The following is an 18,764-nucleotide window of genomic DNA, read 5'->3' as shown; positions in this document are numbered from 1 at the left end:
TAGACCCCTAACATGAAACTGCGAATAAAATATTAAAAACTCATAATTTCTCTTTTAACAGTGGCTTGTTTATTTTTTTTCTGGATTATACTTCCAAAGTAAACTATTAAAGTTGTATAAAAAGTAATAGCAATATTATTTTTTATTAAAAAAAACAGTAATGAGATTAATTGAATTTTACGAGTTCAGTATTTTTCAATTTTTAAACTTAAAAAATCTATCAAAATTTTTCTATTGATTCTATTTTTACGATATTTTAAGGGTCAATGTGAAATTGTATGCTCTTTCCAATAAACCGAATATAATATTTTAGACAAACGTTTTTTTAATTCACCCCCATTTTAAATGTCTATTAAAAAGTAAATAATTAAAGTACTCACCAAAGTTTAATATATCACAAATTGAAGATAAAAGATCGATAAATAATATATTCGAATTTAAAACAAAACGGTAGAGTTTTTTTTAGAAATTTACCTGTAAAATCCGAAGTTTAAAACCTTTTTTTTTAAACCACGTTGTCTGTTTGTTTTTTGTTTTTTTTTTTTAATGAAACCTTGGTCCTTGCTCCTTTAATTGAACAGTATAGGGTTAGAATTACATTTTTCAAGTAATTATAAACTTGGAAAGACAGAGGGTGGAATTATTCAATATTTTTCACGGAGTTTCTGACACACCTACATGCGTTAATTGATTGTACTGGCTTGGGCGGGAGGAGGGGGTCTAATTATTTTTTCTTTTTTGCACAAACAAGGTTTTTTTTTTTAATCAATATTTTAAGAATTTACTTTACTCTGAAATAGTAAAAAAAAAAAAACAAAAAAAAAAACGAACTAATATTTATCTTTCAAGTTAAGTTTAAGTTTCTAACGACGCCGTAAAAACATTTCACGTGTATTTTTTTTTTTTTTTTTTCGTACAGATATTAACTATGGTTCTTTTTCCATATCTTCATTTTTAATGTGTATAGTAAACTGCACAAGCACCCGATTAACTTTAAGCTTAAATGTTTCAAACCCAATAAAAAACAGGAATCTAATAAATAAATAAATAAACAAATAAATAAAAATACGAAAAATACGGCTTTAAAAACTATCAGTTTCCGCAATTAAATTGAACGTGCAACGAATTAGAGAATTAATAAAGATGAAACTTGTAATCTGTTCTCTCTCATGTAAATATTAAAATGTTAAATAAAATAATACTAATTTTATCCGTGATATTCACCAAATAGATCAGCTCTATTTCGAAATGATTTATTTTTTATTTTTCCTCTTCAATTTTGTTTTCTGCGAACTTGCTCTTCCGTTCGTCATCTTGAATGTTAAGTTGAGCTTGTAAAGTCAATCACATTTGAAAAATCGTTTCCTTTATAAAAGCAGATAAAGTTAATCGAAAGCAGATTATAAAACAAAAACGTAAGTATTACTACATGAATTTAGTATCGATTTTTTTGCATTTGCAGAATACGTTAAAAATGTAAGGGAGAAGCGAATAATCCTAATGAAAATGTTGGTTATCGTTGAAAACTTTTCGCTGTTGATTGTTTTTTTTTTTTTCAATATTGACTTAAATGTAAAAAAGCAAAACAACTTCTCTATCGTTTACGAAAGAAAATATTTTTAACTAATGTTTTTTGTTCACTAAAGCAAAAAAAAAAGCTATAAATCTTAAATGTTTTTCATTGTTTAATGATTTTTGTTTTCATCCTTTTTTCAATTTTCTCATTGGATTATTATCATTAATGTATTATTTTATTTTCAATGTTTAAACATAAAAAACAACAACGATCAATGTCTAGAATCCGACGTAAAAAAAAAAAAAAAAAATCGGGTTTGTATTACTGTACACATAAATTCGAAAAAGTTGTCAAAAAACAAATATATAACAAATAAATGTTATCAAAGGCAAGATAAGTTACTTTTCTGCCAAACTGGATATATTTTTTGTATTTTTATTCAATGTAACATATTTATTCAGCTCGAAAAACATACAGTGTTTACCGATGTATTCGAAAATTCAAGATGGCGTCTCACACCCTCTTTAACACCGTAAGTTTGGAAAAAGGTGTTATAAATAAAAAAAAACTATACAAAATACTATTAAAAACCCGCCGAATATGTGTCAACCTATGTCACGGTAACAGATATTGAGCGAGTTTTTAACCGTATTTTATCCGGTTTTTTATTTATAACATCTTTTCCCACACTTACCGTGTTAAAGAGAGAATAAGACGCCATCTTGAATGTTCCAACATCAGTAAACATTGTATGGTTTTCGAGCTGAATAAACATGTTACATTGAATAAAAACACGAAAAATATATCCAGTTTGGTATGCCTTTGATAACATTTATTTGTTATATATTTGTTTTTTGACAACTTTTTCGAATCTGTGTACAGTAATACAAACCCAAAAAATTTTTACAATAAAAACTTTTTATACTTTTTCGGGTGTGCTGAAAACGAATATATACTTCAACAGAGGCGACAAGAATTAGATTTCATGATATGAGGAAATTACTTTTTCCAAAAGTAGGGATCACTATTTTACATAAATTTAATGTAAAATGAGCGTTACTAGTGCACTTATTGATCCATGGACCAGGCGTCCTTCCTCCAGCCCGCTTGACATATCCCAAAAGAAACAGGAGGGGGATTAAAACCCAGCCATGGTCTGTCGAGCAAAAGAAGATCCTTCTGCACTGCTACCACTACTCAAGGTTTGAGAAATGGGGACGCAGCTCAGGAAAGATACTAACCGAGGCTATAAAAACATCAAACCTCCCAGCAGAGAAAAAGCACACACCGTTACACAACCTGCGATCCCTTATCTCACAGATGGGAAGATATATTCCACAAGAGGACATAGATACCATTAGATGTGAGGCTTTGAAGACTGCAGAAAAAGACTACCAGAAAGTAGAGGATGAGGAAACAAAACTTCGACAGGAGGTGGTATGGGAAAGGGAAGAGAGGTGGACACTTATATGGGCAACGGATTATGCTAAACAAAAGCATAAAAGACAAAAAGAAAGAACAGCAACCTGGAGGGGGATCTTTTTTCATTTTTATCCTGGAAAAGCAAGCATCCCTCCAGGGAAAATTGCATCACAACGATATAACAGCCTGAAATTGTTCACCACAAGAGAACTAGACTACATGTCTTCAAAAATAACAGCTCTTTTGGTGAACAACAGATGTCCCCTGGAAAACCCAATAAAAATTCCCACAATAGACTTACTCCAACAACAACCACCAACTTTACCATCAGAACCCATCCAAATATCCCAGCACATGCCCAGCTCTCCTGGAACTCCTGCACCACTGGAGTCTCTGCATGACATGACACCTGCCTTCACAAACTCTCTGCTGGAAACTCCAAAAACACCAACACAGAAATCTAAATCACCTACCAGGATACCACCACCTGCATCACCGCCACAATCACATAGACACTCACCACCATCATTTGTACTCCCAGAAGCAGATGATGAACAGTTAGCTTTGGAGGAGGAGCTCAGCAACACAATTGAGGAGGTGAGGTTTATGAGAATGAAGGACAGACCACGTTTGTCCAAGATCCAAGCAGCTGGAAGAGCAAAGACTGTTATAGCCAAAGTTAACATCGCTCTCAAGAGGCTAATTCCAACAACAGTAATGCTCACAGAACTCAACCATATCACATATGCAGCTGGCCTCTATATTGACAGAAAAATTAACCTTCGAACATTCAATCACAATCATCGAATAGGGCCCAGAGTCTCTAGACAAACAGCTCACTGGAAGACCAAGCTGCAAAAACAACTGAACCTCTGCAGGAAAGAACTAAGCCAAATAAAACAGTTCCTTGCAAATCCCTCGATACAGGGTCGACTGAAGACCACCATCAAAAAACTCTGTACCAAATACCACCATGAGAAAACTGAGGGATTACATAATACAGCTAGGGAGTTGGAAGGGAAAATACCAGCACTTTCCCAGAGAATTAAAAACCAGAAGAACAAGATCAACTCCCAGATTCAAAATAGGCAGTTTAAAACAAACCAAAGGACTTTTTACAGGCAGCTGATAAGGGACACCATTACTGTAGATAGTCCACCTGCAGAGGAAGCCCTGGAAAACTACTGGAGACCTCTATTTGAAACAGAAGGAAAATATAATCAAGAGGCTCAGTGGATTGAAGATATTATTAGGCTCAATGAAACCAAGCCTCAGATGCCAGAACCAGTCATAACTCCTGGTATGATAACAAGAAAACTGGCACAATCAATTATCCAACCACAAAGCACCTGGCATCGACAATGTCCAAAACTTTTGGCTGAAGCAATTGACTGCACTCCACCCCCACTACAGTGATTGCTTCAGCAGGATGCTAAGAGATGAAGAAGCAACACCACACTGGCTGACAGAGGGGGACATCAGCCTCATACCCAAGACCAAGGAGACACAACGGCCAAATAAATACAGGCCAATATGCTGCCTTACAACTACTTACAAGCTTTTCACTGGTCTGATAGCCGATGGTATATATGACCATCTATCTTCTGGGACCTACCTTGAAAAAGAGCAGACAGGGTGCAGAAGAAAATGCCTCGGTACCAAAGACCAGCTATTAATCAACAAGACCGTCCTAGAAGACTGTAGGAAGATACACAAAAACCTGAGCATGGCATGGATTGATTACCAGAAGGCATTTGACAGTGTGCCACACTCATGGCTACTTCGGTGCCTTGAGTTATACAAAGTCCACCCGGTAATTAGACACACAATGGCTGCTCACCTTCAGATGTGGAAAACTACAATATCATTAAATCACAATGGAGGAAAAACCATTATCCCTGAAGTAAAAATCAAAAGGGGAATATTCCAAGGTGATAGCTTATCTCCCTTACTCTTCTGTATGGCAATAGACCCACTAAGCAAGCTCCTGAATAAAAATCAGAGCGCCTACAATTTGAGTCAGGGACGCCATCGAGATCCAAGCAAGAGAATAAACCATCTGCTCTTCATGGATGATCTTAAGCTGTATGCTAGCTCTGACACCGATCTGCACCACCTTCTGCAGGTAGTACACACATTCTCCAGTGACATCGGAATGAAGTTTGACCTGGATAAATGTGCCAAATGTGCACTCAGAGCTGGGAAGAAGACCCACACAGAAAATATGCAGCTTAATGAAAACATCGACATCAGGGATCTAGAAGAGCATGAGCCTTACAAGTACCTTGGCATTGAGGAAAACGAGAACATACAACATGCCAAGATGAGGGAGAAGATTAGTAAAGAATATGTACGCCGGGTGAGGAAAATATGCAAAACCCAGCTCACCAATAAAAATAAAATTACTGCCATAAACCAATTTGCTATGCCAGTAATAACATACAGCTTTGGTGTCATTGACTGGCCACAAAAATATATCAACCGGCTAGATGTAAAGACACGGAAGCTACTAACGCTTCATAAAATAATATATAGAAATCAGTGTCTACCAAGGCTGTATGTGCCCAGGGGAGAAGGAGGTCTGGGACTCTCAGAGATTAATCATCAACATAGGGCAACTATTGTGAGCACCGGTCAGTATCTGAGTAGCTCCCAGAATGACACCCTCTCAATAGTATATGAACATCAAGAGACAAGAGCCAGCAGAACAACATCAGTCACCCAGCTGGCCAAACATTTTGGTCAGAGTTGTCTCTCAGATAAGAACGAAACACCAAACAAGTGTGCCACAGAAATAGCAAGAAAGAGCCGGCAGAAATATACCGAGACCTTTCAACAGATGAACCTTAAAGAATGGGAACAACATCAGCGTGCAAAGTATTTTCTGGGGGAACTTTCTCGGGAATACATAGATAAAGAAGGTTCTTTGGACTGGCTCAAAAGAGGATCCCTCCACCACGATCAGGAAAGGGTCATAATGGCTGCCCAAGACCAGGGATTGATGACCAATGCATTCAAGAAGATGGCAGGGATCAGTAATGGCAATAAATGCAGATTCTGCCACACAGAATTGGAAAGTGTTGGTCATCTGATATCAAGTTGCAAAGTTCTTCTAGGGGACGGCTACTATACAGCGAGACATGATGGAGTATGCAAGTACCTCCACTGGATCATCTTTAAAAAATTAAACATCCAGTGTAGCAGCAAGTCCTGGGAACATCAACCTGAAAAAAACAGTTGGAAATGATTTATATACCATACATTACGACCATGTAATCCCTACAGCCACCTACCTTGAAAATGCTGCTGTGAAACCTGACATAGTTATATGGAATAAGTCAGAGAGAGTTGCAACCTTGATTGAAGTGAGTGTTCCTAATGATGGCGGTCTTAACAGAGCTGAAAGAGAGAAACAGACCAAATACCAAGGTCTCATGTATGATATGAAAAGAAACTGGAACCTAAAGGGGATATCGATCATACCAGTTTTCATAGGTGCCACAGGACTTATGAAGAAGAACCTGAAGTCCTACCTAACTAATATTCCTGGTGAACCAAGTGCAAAAGAGATTCAGACAATTGCACTTAAGGGAACAGCGAGGATACTAAAAAGAGCTCTCGGTTGGTTTCAATAAAAAAGCGGGGCAATGTTGGCAGCTGGTTTGGCTGCCTGATACCCAGCATTACAATCTTCAAAGGAAGAAGAAAAAAAATAAATAAAAATAATGTTAGCTTTAGAAAGCCATTCTTAACATGGGGAGAGGAGGGTGTTTTGCACCTATTCTGTACAATTCTTTCAATTTAATAAAAAAAGATATAAAACTTTAATTAAACTTGAATATACTATTTTAAAAAATAGTGCGGGTCAATAAGTGCACTAGCAACAAATGAGAACCCACTTTTAGGCCACACAGTAGCAATTGGGGGGGGGGAGCTGCCTGAAAGTTGTTTTGGTAAATTGTTATTTAATTTCGACCGTAACAATCACATGACGATTTCTATAGTTTTGTTTTGTATGCTGAAAACGAATATCCCATTAAATTTTGTCACAAACCAGTCGTTTTCCAAATATTATACAATATAAAGAATTGGCCACCATGGATAACATAAGGAATTACACTGTTTAATAATCAGAAAACTACTTAGCGGTAGAAATATGCATATGCTTGCATATACAGAAATGGTAATCACTGATAACATAAGGAATGACACGTATCTGTATACAGATGTTTCTCTTTTTTCTGTTCTTTAATCTGCTCAGGCTTTATGTAAAGATGAAATTAGAAAAAAACTTTTCGCTCAACTCACTAGGTTGTCATAAAGTGGGTGCTCATTTTGCGTTAAATTAATAATGAAAAGTGATGCCTCACTTTTTAAAAAAGTACATTTTTTCATATGAAAACTATTTCTTTACAGCACTATTAAAGCAAATATTTCGCTTTCAGTGCTCCCGAAAAATTATGAAAGTTGTAATCGTGAAACATTTGCGGGGGGGGGGGTGAGATATTCTAGACATTGACCAGAAAAACTTCTTTATAGTTTACAATAAAAAAATTACGAATTATAAACGATTCTCACTAGTTTCAAGTAAAAAAAACATGCTCGGCGCATGCATGGAAGTATTATGCTCAAGTGTACTTGTCACTAATCTACCAATATTTACAATTTTTAATTTTTTTCTGTTTCTAATACAAAGTTCTAGTAAATCGATCCCCCATTTTGGAAACATCGACTTTTCGAATAATTTTGCGAATTTAGCCATTTTTTAAAAACCTTTTTGATATTTAGTCGTTTTCTCCTTTCTTTAATTGAATGTTTGTATTCCCGTCTAGTGGTTTCAATCTGAGGGATCGATGTATTAGAAACTGTTTACACACGTAAGTGTACCAAAGAGTTTTTCTGTTAATTTATTTGGAAATACAGTTATCAAATTTTCTGTTCGTTTGTTTAAAGATGCTGATAACTAAAGAAACTTATGTTGTATTTTTAACTTTTCTAAAAAATGCATTCAATAAACCTTAGAAATAACTTTGACTAAATTAAAAAATAATCATGATTTTTACTCAAATTAAAATATTACGGTTCTGAATTTTTTTTAGATGAGGAATGATTCTTTGTATCTTTTAGATTATTAAGACTACTGTTCTCATCTTGAGTGTTATTTATTGTGCAAACATTGTACAAATATCACTTAAGATGAGAACTTTGATAGATGAAAAGGAAGTTATTATAAATGGGGCTTTCATAAGTAGATGTTCTGAATTTGTGTATGGAAAATTGTAACTTACTTGACTAGCAAGTGTGTGTGTGTGCCTCAAAGGATTGTTTCTATTTAAAAAAAAACGTACTAAAAAGACATCATTTCTCAGATTAGCATGAGAAGAAACTGATCATTTTCTGACATGTGTAAAATCATCAACATGGTATCTGATTTCCTTTCAACAAAACAAAATTCCCCTCAAATCATGAGAAACTCAAAAATTCTTTGTCTTTCCTCCATCTGTTCACAGCCAACTTTATGCCTGCATAGGTTAAATAGCTTTCTTCAAAAGGAAAGAACAAGAGAAGGAGAGAAAATTAAGAATATGCAATCAAAAATCAAAATTGACAAATTCTGTTCGGTTGTAATTTTAATTCTGTTTTGAAAAGTTAAGATGATATAAAATTAAATTATTTTGTATTTTGGGGACATTAACTGTGATAGATGAAAAAACGTTATTATAAATTGGGCTTTCATAAGTAGATTTTCTGATCATTTTCTGACATGTGCAAAATCATCAACATGGTATCTGATTTCCTTCCAACAAAACAAAATTCCCCTCAAATCATAATAAAACTTCTTTGTCTTTCCTCCATCTGTTCACAGCCAACTTTATGCCTGCATAGGTTAAGTAGCTTTCTTCAAAAAGGAAGAACAAGAGAAGGAGAGAAAATTAAGAATATGCAATCAAAAATCAAAATTGACAAATTCTGTTCGGTTCTAATTAAAATGCATGACTACTTTTACAAAACTTTAAAATTGAAACCCATTATATATATATATCGGTGGTCAGTCCTAGCGTGATAGGATCATTGTTAAAATGGGTCAATTTTCTATGCGATATTCTACTGCTATTCTTAGCCAACTCAATAGCACTCAGATCAGCTCGTATGAATGAGGAAAGCTTGATTGTCGGCTTTTGCAGGTTTTGAGTGTCAGTATATTTGGAAACATACTTTGCTTCAGTTGACTTTAGGCAGTGTGCTAGGAAGAAACAGTAAACCCTTATCATTTTCATACATTGCTACCAAGTGAAACATATGTTGCACAGTACATTTTTCATCAGCCAGAAAAAAATTGTACATTTCTTTTTTATATAAAAATATAAAAACTTATTTTCTGTTTCTTTACTCCCTCATATGCTAAAGAAAGAGAGTGTGGATTGGAAGGTGGATGGATGAAGCCACACATGTATGGTTGTGATTTTGAGTGGACTGTAATCTTCTCTTTTATGTTGCTTTCTTCCTCTGTATATCAAATAGTTGAGCTTTCATCACTGAAAATCTCAATTCTGACAACCTAACCTCATTGATCATGGATAATATGTTTTGTTTTTCTTGTGTTAAATGTCTTAATATTGGGAACACCTGATGCATGGTGGAAACCATCTGATGGTAACCACACGGTAATTTAAAATTAACATTGGTAAATGACACTGGATGACTACCATGTGTGAATCCTGCTCAAGTTAATAATAAAATTTATAATCTTTTTTTTACTTATTCTTAACGCTTTGCATACTCTGCCGAAGTCGTTAGCTGTAATCACCTCCAAAAGTATCCTGAATGAAATGAACCCTGAAAAGGAATAGTCTTTTAAAAACAGAATATAGACCTTACCCAAACTAAAGTATTTTCTCTCACTTGTTCCTCTTCCCCAACTCTAAACTCTGAACCTACTTTAGCACTTTCTGAACAAATCCTAATTTTGTCTTTGGCATATACAAGTGATGCAAATAGGGAATAACTCACATCCAAACTATTTGCAAGTTTAGTCATTATACTATATGTGATGACTCTCCTCTTCATCAATGGTATGTTAGATTCCTCATCCAGCCTTTCCCATTGATGTCACTCCTCCATATTGGCATATCAGCTTGTTCCATGATGAATCACTATCCGACTTAGAGCAGCCAATGCAGCCTTTCTTAACGGTCTTTCACGTTCCTTGATTGGCGATCTTTAATATGAGACGCGACTGTATTTTCTCCAATCTGAAAATCTATGAACTTTGTTTTCACATTTGAATACGATTTACCGTTCTTCATCTGCATCTTTACATCTAAAAATGTCTTTATCTGCCTCTTGTTCCCTAATTAAATGAAAACTCAAACATAACGCATGATGTTCGTGCGATACTGATGAGTCTTTTACGTTCTTATATGATGCAAATTTTAGTGAATCAAAATGTATCGCACATACCGAGTAATTCCTACTATTGATTTCTACCAGGGAACGTCATTGTCTCTGCCCAAATCCATGGTGCATAACAAAACAAAAGATCCACACAAATATTTTTGCTGAATTATATATATATATATATATATATATATTATGACCATATGCTGTGGTACATATAACCTTCACAATTGTTTGTCATCGGGTTGCAATAAGTAATACATTATCTCGTTCATCACCATAAACGTTTTTGTTTCATTTTAGACAATTTACCGTTCTATATCTTCATCTTTAAATCTATAAATTTCCTTACTTGCCTCTGGTTCTCTAAATCAAAACCCAATAACGTATGATGTTTATGCGATACTAATGAGCCTTTAACCTTCTTATTTACCGAGTAATTCCTACCATCTATTTCTAATAGGGAACGTCATTGTCTCTGCTCAAATCAACGGTGCATAACAAAAGATCCACACAAACATTTTCTTCTCCTTCAAAGCCCACCTCTGTATTGTCCTATAGGCGAGTTTAATATCAATATTGAATAAATATTCTAGAGGTATGTGATTTGTATAGATAGTGACCTTCATACTATGAAAATATTTATTCAACTTATTAAGGACATAGTGTATCGTGTAATTATTAAGTGTATCGTGTATGCTTCTTTTTCTATAGTCGACCATCTTGTCTGCATATCACTAAGTTTATGGAATAAGAACAAGTTGGTTTTTCAACCTCTATGCTCCCTCTGATCTGTGTACAGTCTGAAGTCTTTCTCAGGATTGGGATAAGCCAGTATAACAATATCTGCGAGCTCCATTTTTAAGCTGACTGTCTACCCTCCCGAGAATTTAATTCTTTTGTTCATCAATCATAATAATCACAGTAATGTTAAAAGCAACTTAGCTATTTGCCAACCTGTTCTCAAGGTGATTGATTGGTATTGTTCATTATAAGCAATAGAAACTTACAACTTACAACAATTTCTAAACCCATAAAAATCATGCATGTCTGCAGATGCTAATGTTTTAAAATAATTTTCTGTGCTGACCTAACTATTGATTAAATATGGATATCATCTTCCAGAGCTATATACTCGTCAAGTATTCTTATCACTCCTAAACCGAAATACATCCTCACCTCATTATTCTTAAGCCACTAATGGTTTAGTATCACATATTTATTACTGACACTAATGGTTTAGTATCACATATTTATTACTGACACTAATGGTTTAGTATCACATATTTATTACTGACACTAATGGTTTAGTATCACATATTTATTACTGACACTAATGGTTTAGTATCACATATTTATTACTGACACTTCTGTTCCTCTATAATTTTTTACCCTCAATTCTAATCAGTTCTATGTGCATTTGTACGCCATTGTTCAGTAACACCTAATTATCTACCTAGATTTTTTTTTACTTACGTTTTAAATCCCAGTCCTTTTCTCTCTACTTTGTTTCCTCTTTTATGTCTGTCGACATATGTTGAGCGATTAGTTAAACTCATAGCCTCAACTAGAATCTACCATCTCGTATGACAAACCTCCATGGACTTGTCTTCATACTCCTAGTTTGCGTCAAGCCAGATTTTCCATTTAACTTCTGCTATAGGTTTCTGATAATCCACTTGAATATCTTGTGGCTTGTGTCTCATCACAACCATCTTCACTCTCCTATCCCTTAAACCCTCTAAAAAATCCCAGTACCTGTTTCCTGACTTGCCTGCTTCTCCAGTCTATCCCACTTTAAGCGCCTTCTGCTAATCTATCTTTTGCATATAGTCCTTTATCCATTTTAACGTACCCTACTGCTGTTTTCAATTCTGAAGTCAGTCCCTGCGCAAAATTTGAAAATAGCTGCTGCTTTATTATAGCAATAGTATGCTACTGATGAAAGAACAAGAAAATAAAACAACTCAACATTTTTTTTTGTTAATAAACACGAAAGAGAGAAAAACTTTAGCTTAGAAAATTTTGAGCATATATATCTGATTTTTATGATATTATGCACATCAGATATATGCATATATATTTGTTGCTTTCGAGCAGAAACAGGAGGGTTAAAAAATGGAATGTCAGATATTGCTTTAGTTTTTGTTTTCCTCAACTTCACAGGACCCTTCTTTGTCATATGTTTACAGTTCGTTCAGGTTCCCTTAATATTTGTTTGAATAACTGGTGAAAACCTTCAGCAAATGAAATGTATGTTCTGCTGTCATTGACTATATATACGACCTGCTTTTTGAGCTCACCCTCGACAGCTGTGTCTGCCTAGTAGTTGACCTTAAACCACTGACAATATCAATTATGACAAACTAACCTCATCGTCCTATGCATTTGCTACCAGCTGTCATGCATGCATTTGAAGACTATGGGCATGACCTTGCCAGCGGAGGGCTGCACGCTTGCCTTCTTTGGAAGTGGTGAGTCCAAGTGCTTCCATTGCATTGACTGGGCTTTGGACTCTTGATCATAGTGATAAACCCAGGTTTCATCCTGTGTAATCAGTCTTTTGAAAAACTTTGACTCATCTTCTTGGCACATCTCCAAATTCATCCTCGAGCACTCGACGCGTTCTTGCTTCTGAAATGGTGTGAGCAACCTGGGAATCCATCTGGCAGACACCTTATGCATAATCTAAACAATGTAATAGTTTGTTTCCTACAACACCGAGCAAAAGCAATATGTACTGATAACAATGCATATCAAAATGAGGGGAATTTTGAGAGAAACCACTAGAGAGGTAGACACGAGAGTATTCAAGGGTGATTCGACTCTCCAGGAACATGTGCATGTACAGTCGCTTATGGAAAAATCATGACTAAGATATTCCATGTAGATGTGGAACATAATACAAATGTGAGCCATGTCATTCACTAACACTAAGGTTAGAAAAACAATGAAAAGCTGCAATATGTGGAAAGATTGATGGAAAAAGAAAACCATTGACCCTTATAGGATGAAGTAAATATAGATTGAGAAAAACAGTGAAAAGTAATCAATGTCTTAAGAAAACAAATAAGCTTTAAACCAGCTTAAAATATCACCTTTTAGGCAACACAGCATCTCTAATCATAACTGTTGCCATTCCAGGTTAGACAATGTAACATCGAGTCCATATGCCTCGATTTCATTTTAGTGACTGTCAGGAGCTCACTTATCTTCACCTTTCTGGTATATCTAATCGAGAAATTTACCATGGATTGAAATGTGATTCGATAACAGTACGATTGGCAGTGTTTATGATGTCACTATACGTGGTCGTCATGGGGTTACTTCTTACAGGAAGACAATGCTATCTATATCCGTAGCGTCAGAAACAGAATTGAAACTGTTTCCCAAATCAAACAACAGTGTAATGTTGTTCTCTTTCTACAGTTAAGAACTGATCGAAGGAATGAAATTCATGAGTCTCTGTTGCAATACGAATTGACGTGAACATATATATATATGTATAGCTATAACATCTAAAAACAAAAATGTTCATAACTTCGTACTAGGATTCTCTGCTAATGTTCTTAAATTTGTACTAGGTTTTTCTGCTAGGACGCGTGCTACTATGGTTAGAGTACTTAAAAACATCAATAAAATTGAAAGAAGAATTTTTAATAAGGCTTTTTTACCCAGTCATCACTAACAACACAAAAACCTGCTGCACTCATGTACTAAATAAATGGTTCCATTGAGAATTCTGTACATATTTCTTAGCTCAAGAAAAAGGTTCCCAGGTTTGAAAATACACCTGAATAAGATCGGCATAGAAACGTTGTGCAAATAACACCCAATATGAGAACAGCATTCTCAGCATTCAAATTATATGAGTAATCAATCCTTATCTCTAAAATGAAGAAAGGTAAAGATTTTTAATTAATTTTGTTGGATCAAATTTTCTTTTTTGAATTTCATTAATAATGGATGTTTTGGATATTTTTAATAAAAATTCAAATTCACTACATGAAATATTATTCTTTTAATTTATTTTATATTTTCAGAATTTGGAGAAATGAAAAGAAAGTAATTAATGGATAAGAAGGAGCTTTCTTCATTGGTGATTAAAAAGGTTTAAAATAATTATAAATTTCTCCATATACATTTTCGAAAGTCAAAATATGCTAGCCTGGTTATCATCATACACTACATTACATATACGTTCTGTGGAATATATTTAACATGGCTGACAAAAAACATTCATGTGAAGTATGGGGTTCCTCTTTTTCACATAAGTCAACTTTGTTGAGTAAGATGACAACACATACGGGAGAGAAACCACATTCTTGTGAAGTATGTGGTTCTTCTTTTGCACAGAACTCACATTTATTGGATCATATTAAAACACATACAGGAGAAAAACCACATTCTTGTGACGTATGTAGTTCTTCTTTTGCACAGAAGTCACATGTGTTGCGTCATATGAAAACACACACGGGAGAGAAACCACATTCTTGTGAAATATGTGGTTCCTCTTTTGTACAGAAGTCACATGTGTTGGATCATATGAAAACACATACAGGAGAGAAACCACATTCTTGTGACGTATGTAGTTCTTTTTTTGCACGGAAGTCAACTTTGTTGCGTCATATGAAAACACATACAGGGCAGAAACCATATTCATGTGAAGTATGTCGTTCTTCTTTTGCAAGGAAGTCAAATTTGTTGAGTCATATGACAACACATACAGGATTCAAACCATATTCTTGTGAAGTATGTGGTTCTTCTTTTGCACAGAAGTCAAATTTGTTGACTCATATAAAAACACATACAGGAGAGAAACCACATTCATGTGATGTATGTGGTGCTTCTTTTGCAACTAAGGCAAATTTATTGAGTCATATGACAACACATACGGGAGAGAAACCACATTCTTGTGAAGTATGTGGTTCTTCTTTTGCACAGAAATCAACTCTGTTGGATCATATGAAAACACATACTGGAGAGAAACCGCATTCTTGTGAAGTATGTGGTTCTTCTTTTGCAAGGAAGTCAACTTTGTTTAATCATATGACAAGACATACGAGAGTCAAACCACATTCTTGTGAATTTTGTGGGTCTTCTTTTGCACGGAAGTCACAGTTGTTGAGTCATGTGAAAACACATACGGGAGAGAAACCACATTTTTGTGAAGTATGTGGTTCTACTTTTGCATGGAAGTCACAGTTTTTGAGTCATCTGAAAACACATGCGGGAGACAAAACCACATTCTTGTGAAGTATGTGATTCTTCTTTTGTACAGAAGTCAACTTTGTTGAGTCATATGACAACACATTCGGGGCAAAAATATCTCCACTAGAAAAACTAAAAACCTTAATATCCAATGTGGTTGGAAACTTTGGAACCATGTACCAGAAAGAACAGTTGGAAATAAGTCATACACTAACCACTATGACTAGGGAATTCCTACAGCTATATACCTAGAAAATATGGTTAATAAGGCAGAAATAGTGATATGTTACAAGAAGGAGAATATGGCAAGCCTAAATGAAGTAAGCATTCCTAATGATGCTGGCCATAACAGAGCAGACAGAGAGAGAAAATAACAAAATACCAATGACTTATGTACAACATTAAAAGAAACTGGAATCTTACGAATGTAGTAATTCATACAACTCATTTTAGGATTAACCAAAAAAAATCATACAACTCATTATAGGATTAACCAAAAAAAATCATACAACTCATTATACGATTAACCAAAAAAAATCATACAACTCATTATAGGATTAACCAAAAAAAATCATACAACTCATTATAGGATTAACCAAAAAAATCATAAAACTCATTATAGGATTAACCAAAAAAAATCATACAACTCATTATATGATTAACCAAAAAAAATCATACCACTCATGAGAGGATAAACCAAAAAAATCATAAAACTCATTATAGGATTAACCAAAAAAATCATACAACTCATTATAGGATTAACCAAAAAAATCATACAACTCATTATAGGATTAACAAAAAAATCATAAAACTCATTATAGGATTAACCAAAAAAATCATACAACTCATTATAGGATTAACCAAAAAAAAATCATACCACTCATTATAGGATTAACTAAAAAAATCATACAACTCATTATAGGATTAACTAAAAAAATCATACAACTCATTATAGGATTAACCAAAAAAAATCATACAACTCATTATAGGATTAACCAAATAAAATCATACAACTCATAGGATAACCCAAAAAATCATAAAACTCATTATAGGATTAACCAAAAAAATCATACAACTCATTATAGGATTAACTAAAAAAATCATAAAACTCATTATAGGATTAACCAAAAAAAAATCATACAACTCATTATAGGATTAACCAAAAAAAATCATAAAACTCATTATAGGATTAACCAAAAAAAATCATACAACTCATTATAGGATTAACCAAAAAATCATACCACTCATTATAGGATTAACCAAAGAAAATCATACAACTCATTATAGGATTAACCAAAAAAATCATAAAACTCATTATAGGATTAACCAAAAAAAATCATATAACTCATTATAGGATTAACCAAAAAAAATCATAAAACTCATTATAGGATTAACCAAAAAAAATCATACAACTCATTATAGGATTAACTAAATAAAATCATACAACTCATTATAGGATTAACCAAAAAAATCATACAACTCATTATAGGATTAACCAAAAAAAAGCATACAACTCATTATAGGATTAACCAAATAAAATCATACAACTCATTATAGGATTAACCAAAAAAAATCATACAACTCATTATACGATTAACCAAAAAAAATCATACAACTCATTATAGGATTAACCAAAAAAATCATACAACTCATTATAGGATTAACCAAAAAAAATCATACAACTCATTATAGGATTAACCAAAAAAAATCATACAACTCATTATAGGATTAACCAAAAAAAAATCATAAAACTCATTATAGGATTAACCAAAAAAAATCATAAAACTCATTATAGGATTAACCAAAAAAAATCATACAACTCATTATAGGATAAACCAAAAAAATCATACAACTCATTATAGGATTAACCAAAAAAATGCATAAAACTCATTATAGGATTAACCAAAAAAAATCATACAACTCATTATAGGATTAACCAAAAAAAATCATACAACTCATTATAGGATTAACCAAAAAAAATCATACAACTCATTATAGGATTAACCAAAAAAAATCATACAACTCATTATAGGATTAACCAAAAAAATCATAAAACTCATTATAGGATTAACAAAAAAATCATACAACTCATTATAGGATTAACCAAAAAAATCATACAACTCATAGGATTAACCAAAAAAAATCATACCACTCATTATAGGATTAACCTAAAAAATCATATAACTCATTATAGGATTAACCTAAAAAATCATATAACTCATTATAGGATTAACCAAAAAAATTATACCACTCATTATAGGATTAACCAAAAAAAATCATAAAACTCATTATGGGATTAACCCCAAAAAATTATACCACTCATTATAGGATTAACCAAACAAAATAATACAACTCATTATAGGATTAACCAAAAAAATCATACAACTCATTATAGGATTAACCAAAAAATCATACAACTCATTATAGGATTAACAAAAAAATCATAAAACTCATTATAGGATTAACCAAAAAAATCATACAACTCATAGGATTAACCAAAAAAAATCATACCACTCATTATAGGATTAACTAAAAAAATCATACAACTCATTATAGGATTAACTAAAAAAATCATACAACTCATTATAGGATTAACCAAAAAAAATCATACAACTCATTATAGGATTAACCAAATAAAATCATACAACTCATTATAGGATTAACCAAAAAAAATCATAAAACTCATTATAGGATTAACATAAAAATCATACAACTCATTATAGGATTAACCAAAAAAATCATAAAACTCATTATAGGATTAACCAAAAAAATCATACAACTCATTATAGGATTAACCAAAAAAAATCATAAAACTCATTATAGGATTAACCAAAAAAATCATAAAACTCATTATAGGATTAACCAGGCTAATGAAAATATTTCAAAAACTATCTGGCGAATATACTCAGTGAACCAAGTGTAAATAAATACAAACAATAGCACTTGAGCGGACTGTTCGAATCTTAAAAAGATGTTTCGGTTGAAACAACTAAATTAATGGGAGAATGTTTGGCATTCAGTAGAATGGTCCATCCCTAGCAAAAATAAAGTAATAAGAAAATTAAAACAGAGAGAAAAAACACATTCTTGTTAAGTATATAGGGTTTGTCTTTTGAAGGGAGGTAAAATTTATAGCATGGATGCTAAAAAGATAAGAAAATTAAAATTGTGAACAGATGTGAGATTTGATGCATTATATTAAAACACATACAAGAAA

At 33.3% G+C, this 18,764-nt stretch overlaps 1 long non-coding RNA gene across 1 annotated transcript; it reads left to right on the top strand.

The window, feature by feature from the left end:
* Positions 1–1,313: 1,313 nt before the first annotated feature.
* LOC145270476 (uncharacterized) lies at positions 1,314–15,903 on the top strand. Its single transcript, XR_013865382.1, has 2 exons — positions 1,314–1,415; positions 14,380–15,903. It is a non-coding gene; the product is annotated as an uncharacterized LOC145270476 (long non-coding RNA).
* The last annotated feature ends 2,861 nt before the right edge of the window (positions 15,904–18,764 follow it).

Source organism: Euprymna scolopes, chromosome 46 (genome assembly GCF_053919585.1).
Source record: "Euprymna scolopes isolate OS-2025 chromosome 46, ASM5391958v1, whole genome shotgun sequence".
NCBI lineage: Eukaryota > Metazoa > Mollusca > Cephalopoda > Sepiida > Sepiolidae > Euprymna > Euprymna scolopes.
This window is presented reverse-complemented; position numbering and strand designations above follow the sequence as displayed.